The sequence below is a fragment of the Lolium perenne genome, chromosome 6 (genome assembly GCF_019359855.2).
Source record: "Lolium perenne isolate Kyuss_39 chromosome 6, Kyuss_2.0, whole genome shotgun sequence".
NCBI lineage: Eukaryota > Viridiplantae > Streptophyta > Magnoliopsida > Poales > Poaceae > Lolium > Lolium perenne.
In genome coordinates, this window is record NC_067249.2 from 238,275,057 (window position 1) to 238,282,345 (window position 7,289).

Below are 7,289 nucleotides of genomic sequence, written 5' to 3' on the forward strand. Positions count from 1 at the left end.
TCCATTCAAGAGAATCCCCATTATCCAGTAATTTATACCAATGCGCCGCTTTACCAGACAGCGATATAGAGAATAGTTTCTTCCTCACTTCATCCATAGCAATACCTGCACACTTGAATAAACCGCATAATTCATGTAAGAATAGTAAATGATCCCCAGGGTGGACAGTTCCATCCCCTGTATAACGGTTATCCACTACACGTTCAATAATTTTCATAGGTATTTTGTATGGTATCTCTTCCTCACCTGGCGCCTCATCCACTACCTTTGCAGTAGTAGCAGATTTTCCAAATAAAAACTCAAGAGAAGATCTCTCCATAATGAATTATGGCAGCAGGCAGAAATAAAATCAGCACAAACAGTAGAAATTTCCCTTACCAATTCCACTTACCAATAGCGCTTCACTCCCCGGCAACGGCGCTAGAAAATAGTCTTGATGACCCACAAGTATAGGGGGTGTATCGTAGTATCTTCGATAAGTAAGAATGTCGATCCCAACGAGGAGCAGAAGGTGTTGACAAGCAGTTTCGATGAAGGATTCACTGTAAATGCTCACAGACAAGTATTCAGGGGGTTTTGATGTAACAGATGAATAAAGTACGAGTAAGTAAAGTGCGAGAGTAACAATTGCAGCGAGTGGCCCAATCCTTTTTAGCACAAAGGACAAGCCGGTTTGTTTACTTATAATGACCAAACGTTCTCGAGGACACACGGGATTTTAGTCTAGTGCTTTCGCTACATACGGCTAATTAATCTTCATTGTTTTGATAAGTGTTGTGTGGGTGAACCTGTGCTAATGTACCGCCCTTCCTAGGACTAATACATACTTGTGATTATACCCCTTGCAAGCATCTGCAACTACAAGAAAGTAATTAAGATAAATCTAACCACAGCCTTAAACTCTGAGATCCTGCTATCCCTCCTGCATCGATATACCAACGGGGGTTTAGGTTTCTGTCACTCCGGCAACCCCGCAATCGGCAAACGAGTACAAGATGCATTCCCCTAGGCCCATAAAGGTGAAGTGTCGTGTAGTTGACGTTCACACGACACCACTAGAAGAATAACACCACAACTTAAATATCATAACATTGAATATTACTCAACCATACTTCACTACTAACATTTAGACTTCACCCATGTCCTCAAGAACTAAACGAACTACTCACAAGACATCATACGGAACATGATCAGAGGTGATATGATGATGAATAACAATCTGAACATAAACCTTGGTTCAACGGTTTCACTCAATAGCATCAATAACTAGTAGAAATCAACACCGGGAGAGTTTCCCCTATCAAACAATCAAGATCAAACCCAAATTGTTACAGCGGTGACGATGTGCAGCGGTGGAGACGGCGGTGATGATGATGAAGATGATGATGATGGTGATGGAGATGATGTCCAACTTGATGGCGGTGACGATGGCGTCGATTTCCCCCTCCGGGAGGGAATTTCCCCGGCGGATCTCAGCCTGCCGGAGAGCTCTTTTCTCTCTGGTGTTCTCCGCCCCGCAGAGGCGGCTGTGTCTCTTCGCGAGGTACCCTCTGGAGCTTAGGTTTTCGGGACGAAGACGTTCGCGAAGAAAAGGAGGCGAGAGGGGGCTGTGGGCCCCCTCCTCACAGGGCGGCGCGGCCAGGCCTTGGGCCGCGCCAGCCTATGGGGTGGGCCCACCTCGGGTCCCCTTGGCTCCCCCTTCTGGCTCACTTCATCTTCTGGAAAAATAAGGTTTTTCGTATAATTTCTGTCAACTGTTGATCTTCCGAAATATTGCATTCTGACGGCGCTTTTTCCAGCAGAATCCTGGCTCCGGTACGCGATTCTCCAATAATCATGAAACATGCAAAATAGATGAAATAACATAAGTATTATCTCCAAATATGAAATATATCAATGAATAACAGCAAATTATGATATAAAATAGTGATGCAAATTGGACGTATCAAGGGTCCCTCCAAACAGAAAGAAGATGAGTCTTATAGACAATTTGTCAATTCTCTAGCCAGATCAAACAGTGACAAAGCTTTTACAATACAGAAAGAGTACATAAGCCTCCTTGATCCCATTGCTGAGAATGTAAGAGAAAGAAGTGGACACTCTGATGAACTTGTGGATTATGATAGCTCTGGCAACTCACAATCATCAGATACTCCTTTCTTGTCCCAAGGACAAGGGATCCTTGCTCTAGATGCCCCCAGGGCTGAAAGAACTAATGAGAGCTCCCAACCTGACCCTGACACTCAAGAGGATCCTCTCTCTCAGGTTGATAATCCTCCTACTGATGCTGAATCTCCAGGTGGTGGCAACTTCCATAATGCTGGTGCTGGTGAAGGTCAACGTCAACATCCTTCTAGGATGAGTTCTAGGATTGATTCTCTGGGTGCTCACAACCTAAGAATTGATACAAGGGCCATGGAGAACACTATTGCAAGAAACATTCCAGGTACAAATCTAAACACTAACAATTCCTTTGCTTTTCTTGATGATGAGGACATTTTAAATAGAGCTTTAGAAATGGGTGTTAATTCTGCTTCTCTTAGTCTTGAAAAAATCAATTATCTGAAAGATCTTGAGATTGGTAGACATGCTATAGTTTCTGTGAAAAATTCTGCTGTTGTTTCCAATAGTGTTGACACTCAGCAAGTCCTTTTGCTTGGGCTTGGATCTTATCAAAGTGACAGTGATAGAGATGTGGATGAGGATGATTTTACTCCTGTTGTGTCCAGAAAGAAAAAGAGATCCAAGAAATCTGCTTGTAAGATGGGTAGAAGTGGATCACAGTGAAAATCAGGTGATGCCACGGTGGGAGCACAAGCAAAATCATGTGCTGCCCAGGTGAAAGCTTGCAATAACCACCCTTTGAGTGGGATTGTAGCTGGATCCAGGAGAAGAAAACAAAATCCTAAGTATTTATGATAGGTGCTTCTATGAACTGCAGAGGAGTGGGTAAAAAGGTATGAGTGTTTTGTTGGCTGAGTTCCTGAGAGATCAACAACTTGACTTCATTGGTCTTCAGGAAACAATCAAGAAAGATTACTCTCCTGCTTTTTTCAGGAGGATTGATCCCAGAGGGGAGTTTGATTGGAAATGGATCATCTCTGTTGGTAGAAGTGGGGGTATCCTTGGTGGCTTTAGGCTATCCAGGTTTACCATTTGTGATACTTCTGTAGGAAAATTCTACATTAAGGTAACTCTGTCTGATTTGAAGCTTTCTGTGAAATGGTGCCTGGTGATTGTGTATGGAGCAGCTTAGAGTTGTGATAAAGAAGAGTTCCTTGTGGAATTAGGCAATGTGTGCTGCAATCAAACTCTACCACTTTTGGTAGGAGGAGATTTTAATTTGTTAAGATTTCCCTCTTAGAAGAATAGGACAATGAATCTTACCAAATGGTCTGATATCTTCAATTCCATCATAAATTCTTGTGCTTTGAGAGAAATTCATATGGCTGGTGGGCAATTTACTTGGTCCAATAACCATGCTGATCCTATCCTGGAGAAACTGGATAGATTCCTCATGAGTAGCTCTTGGGAATATTTGTTCCCTCTAGTCACTGTACACAAGCTTGTGAGAGAGATTTCTGATCATAGTCCTTTGATCTTGGATACTTTGGAAATTAGGGAGAAGAACAAAGACTTCAGATTCGAAAAAAGATGGCTCTGTGAGGAAACTTTTTTGGATAGAGTCAAGAGAAGCTGGACCAAACAGGTATTTGCCACAATTAGTTTGGAAAGGTTGCAGAAGAAATTAAAAAATGTTAAAATGGCTTTGAAGGGTTGGGGTGTTAACTTGAGAGGTGCAGACATTAAGAGGAAAAAGAATATTAGTATAGACTTGAAAAACCTTGAGGATATTGAAGAAGCTGGTCTATTGTCTCCAGACCAAAGAAAAAGGAAGATTCTGTTACAGCAGGAAATGTTGGAAATCCTTGATAATGAAGAACTCTTTTGGAGGCAGAGATCTAGAGAAAATTGGCTTCTACAGGGGGACAACAACTCTGCTTTTTTTTCATAGAGCTTCTAATGGATGCAGGAGGAAGAGGACAATCTTCTCCTTAAACAATGGTGATTCCATTGTGCAAGGTGATGCTGCTTTACTAGAGCATGCTACTTCCTTTTATAAGGAATTGTTTGGCCCTGTAAATGATTTAGATATTAGACTGAGGGATGAGCTTTGGACAGAGGAGGAACAACTCAATGATTTTGACAGGATGGACATGGATAAGTGTTTTTCCTTAGAATAAGTCAAGGATGTTATTGACCATATGGAGAAGAATAAAGCTGCAGGTCCTGATGGTTTTCCCATCAAATTTTATCAGCACTGTTGGGAGATAATTAAGTTTGATATTATGAAGGTTTTTGAGGACCTGCATGACCAAAAAATTACCCTTGATAGAATTAACTATGGGATCATTACTTTAATTCCCAAAACTGATGATGCTGATATCATTCAAAAGTATAGACCTATTTGCCTGTTGCAAGTCTTTTTTAAGATTGTAACTAAGGTTTTGACTGTTAGAGCAAATCCTGTGATGAACAAATTGTTGCTTCCTTGCGAGACTGCTTTCATCAAAGACAGATATATCACTGATGGTGTGATGTTACTTCAAGAAATTCTGAAGGACTATAAGTTCAGAAAAAACTAGGGGGTGATATTGAAAATTGATTTTGAAAAGGCTTATGATCAGGTGAATTGGGAATTTCTGTTTGATTGCAGTAGACAGAAAGGGTTCAACAACAGTTGGTTGTCTTGGATTAGAGGAGTGGTTACTGGTGGGACCCTTAGTGTCAAAGTTAATGACAAGGTGGGCCCATATTTTACTATCCATAAGGGAGTGACACTAGCAGATCCCTTTGCCCCTTCCTTTTTAATATGGCAGCAAATAGCTTGGCAAAAATGATACATCTGACCCAATCAAATGGTTTGATTTTAGGACTGGCTGATAATTTGATACATCAAGGGATAGCAGTTTTGCAGTATGTTGATGATACCATTTTGCTAATTCAAGATGTACCTCAACAAGATGTCAATCTAAAGTTACTGCTGTACATTTTTGAATCCATGTCTGGATTAAAAATCAATTTTGAGAAAAGTGAGGTGTTGATGTTCCTGGAGGATGATACTAAACAAAAGTTCTATGCTGAGTTATTCAACTGTCAGAGAGGTAGCTGGCCCATCAAGTTCCTGGGAACACCAGTGTGTTCCAGAAGAACTTCTGTTTCTGAGATGAGGTTCCTGGGTGAAAAAACTAAAAAGAAGATGAGTAGATGGATTGGCAATTCCATGTCTATTGGTGGAAGATTAGTGAAGATTGATGCTTGTCTCTCCAGCACTGCGGTATACCAGATGTCTCTGAGGTTGTTACACAAAACAAATATTGAGCAAATAGATAAACCCATCAGATCTTTTTTTTGGGCTGGTAGTGCTGACAGAAGGAAATATCACTTTGTGAAATGGAAGTGGATTTGTAAACCAAAACAGAAAGGTGGATTGGGTGTTAAAGACTTGCTCAAGTTCAATATCAGCCTGATTTGCAAATGGTGGTGGAAATTGGAGCATGACACTGGCCCCTGGCAAGATTTCATGAGAAGGAAATATTTTAAGGGTAAAGGAATCTATTACACAAAAAGAAGACCCAGAGACTCTGCATTGTGGGCTGATATGATGCAAGTGAGAGATATTTATCTTTGTGGTAGGTGGATGAGAGTTGGGAATGGGACCCTAACTAGTTTCTGGGGTGATTCTTGGTGCAGTATTAGTCCCTTGAAGGATATGTTCCCTGTTCTCTTTGATATCTACAATGATCAGAAAATTACTGTGGCTGAAGCAGCTATCCTGGGATGGAGATTCACATACAGGAGGTGGCTGACACCTGACCTTATTATCCAAGAAGCTGACATACTTCAGAATATGAACCAGGTGAGGTTGTCCCAGGAAAAAGATTCACCTCGCTGGAAATGGTCAAAAAACGGCATATTCACTATGAAGTCAGTTTACAAGCATCTGTGCAGGAATGGGAGAGACAGATCTTTCAGGCATCTCTGGAAAAGCAAGTTCCCTCTCAAAATCAAAGTCTGGCTATGGATGATCTGGCATAATGCCATTGCTACTAGAGATAATCTGATTAAGCGCAACTGGTCAGGGGATTCTACCTGTCAGTTTTGCAACGAACAAGAAACCATCAATCACTTATTCTTTGGTTGCTCAGCTGCTAAATTTGTCTGGAGCGCTGTCACCACTGCTATCAACTCTCCCACTCGCCCTGGGAGCTTTTCGCAATTTTTCTGGTGGTTCCCACAATATGTCCCTAGGAGCCGTAACACCCAAATAGCTGGTTTGACAGCTATTTGTTGGGCTATTTGGAAGATTAGGAGTAGAGCTTGCTTTGAAAAGAAGCTCATTAGTTCTCCTTTTGACTTGATCAGTTACGTTGTTGTCTTCATGAATTATTGGGCAGGGCTCCACGGGGAAAAAGATGCAGCAGATATTCGTGCAGGAGCTGTTGGCCTCATGCGACTGGTTGCGGCTGGAGCTGGAACTTCTTCATCAGGAAATGCTGGACGTGTTGATCTGCCTCGCTTGGGTGACAAGAATCCTGAAGATGCTGATGATGGGAATGCCTCCTGAAAAGATGAAGCTCTCTCTGTTGCTGTTTCAAGAAGCAAGTTGAAAATTTGGAAAAAAGCTCGTTTTGTTGTTGTGTGCCTCTTGTTCTAGTTTGATACTTAGCTCTCCTTATCTTCATGCTGGAGGTGCTTTTTCTGGTGTTGCCGGGTCTGTAATTAAACTCTCTGAAAGTTAGCATTAGGCGGCGCTCCTCCCCTTGCTTTTCTCTTTTGCTGAACACTTCTGTATTTTCGTTATCTCTCTGATAATGGAAATTCGATCCCCCTGGTGGATCGTGTGGGAAAAAAATAGGAGACTCTGGAAAATGTCTTTGTGTATAGCTTTCCCCCTCGCAGTCCATATCACCCATAGGGTGACTTTCAACCTCGTAATTGGTCAAGTAAGACTTCCATTTGCATGAAAAAAGATTTTGGAGAGATGGGTATTCCAAACCTTCAAGACCTGAACATTTGTTTGATAGGATCTTGGATTAAGAGGTATATCCAGACTGAAGGAGCGTTGTGGAGAAAAGTTTTAGATGTTAAATATAATACTAAAAACCCAAACATCCTGTCCTGCCATGATCTTCAGCCTTCCACCTTTTGGAAAGGTGTGATGTGGGATTCTAAGGTAGTGAAATTTGGATATAAATGGCATGTAGGAAATGGTAAATCCATAAAGT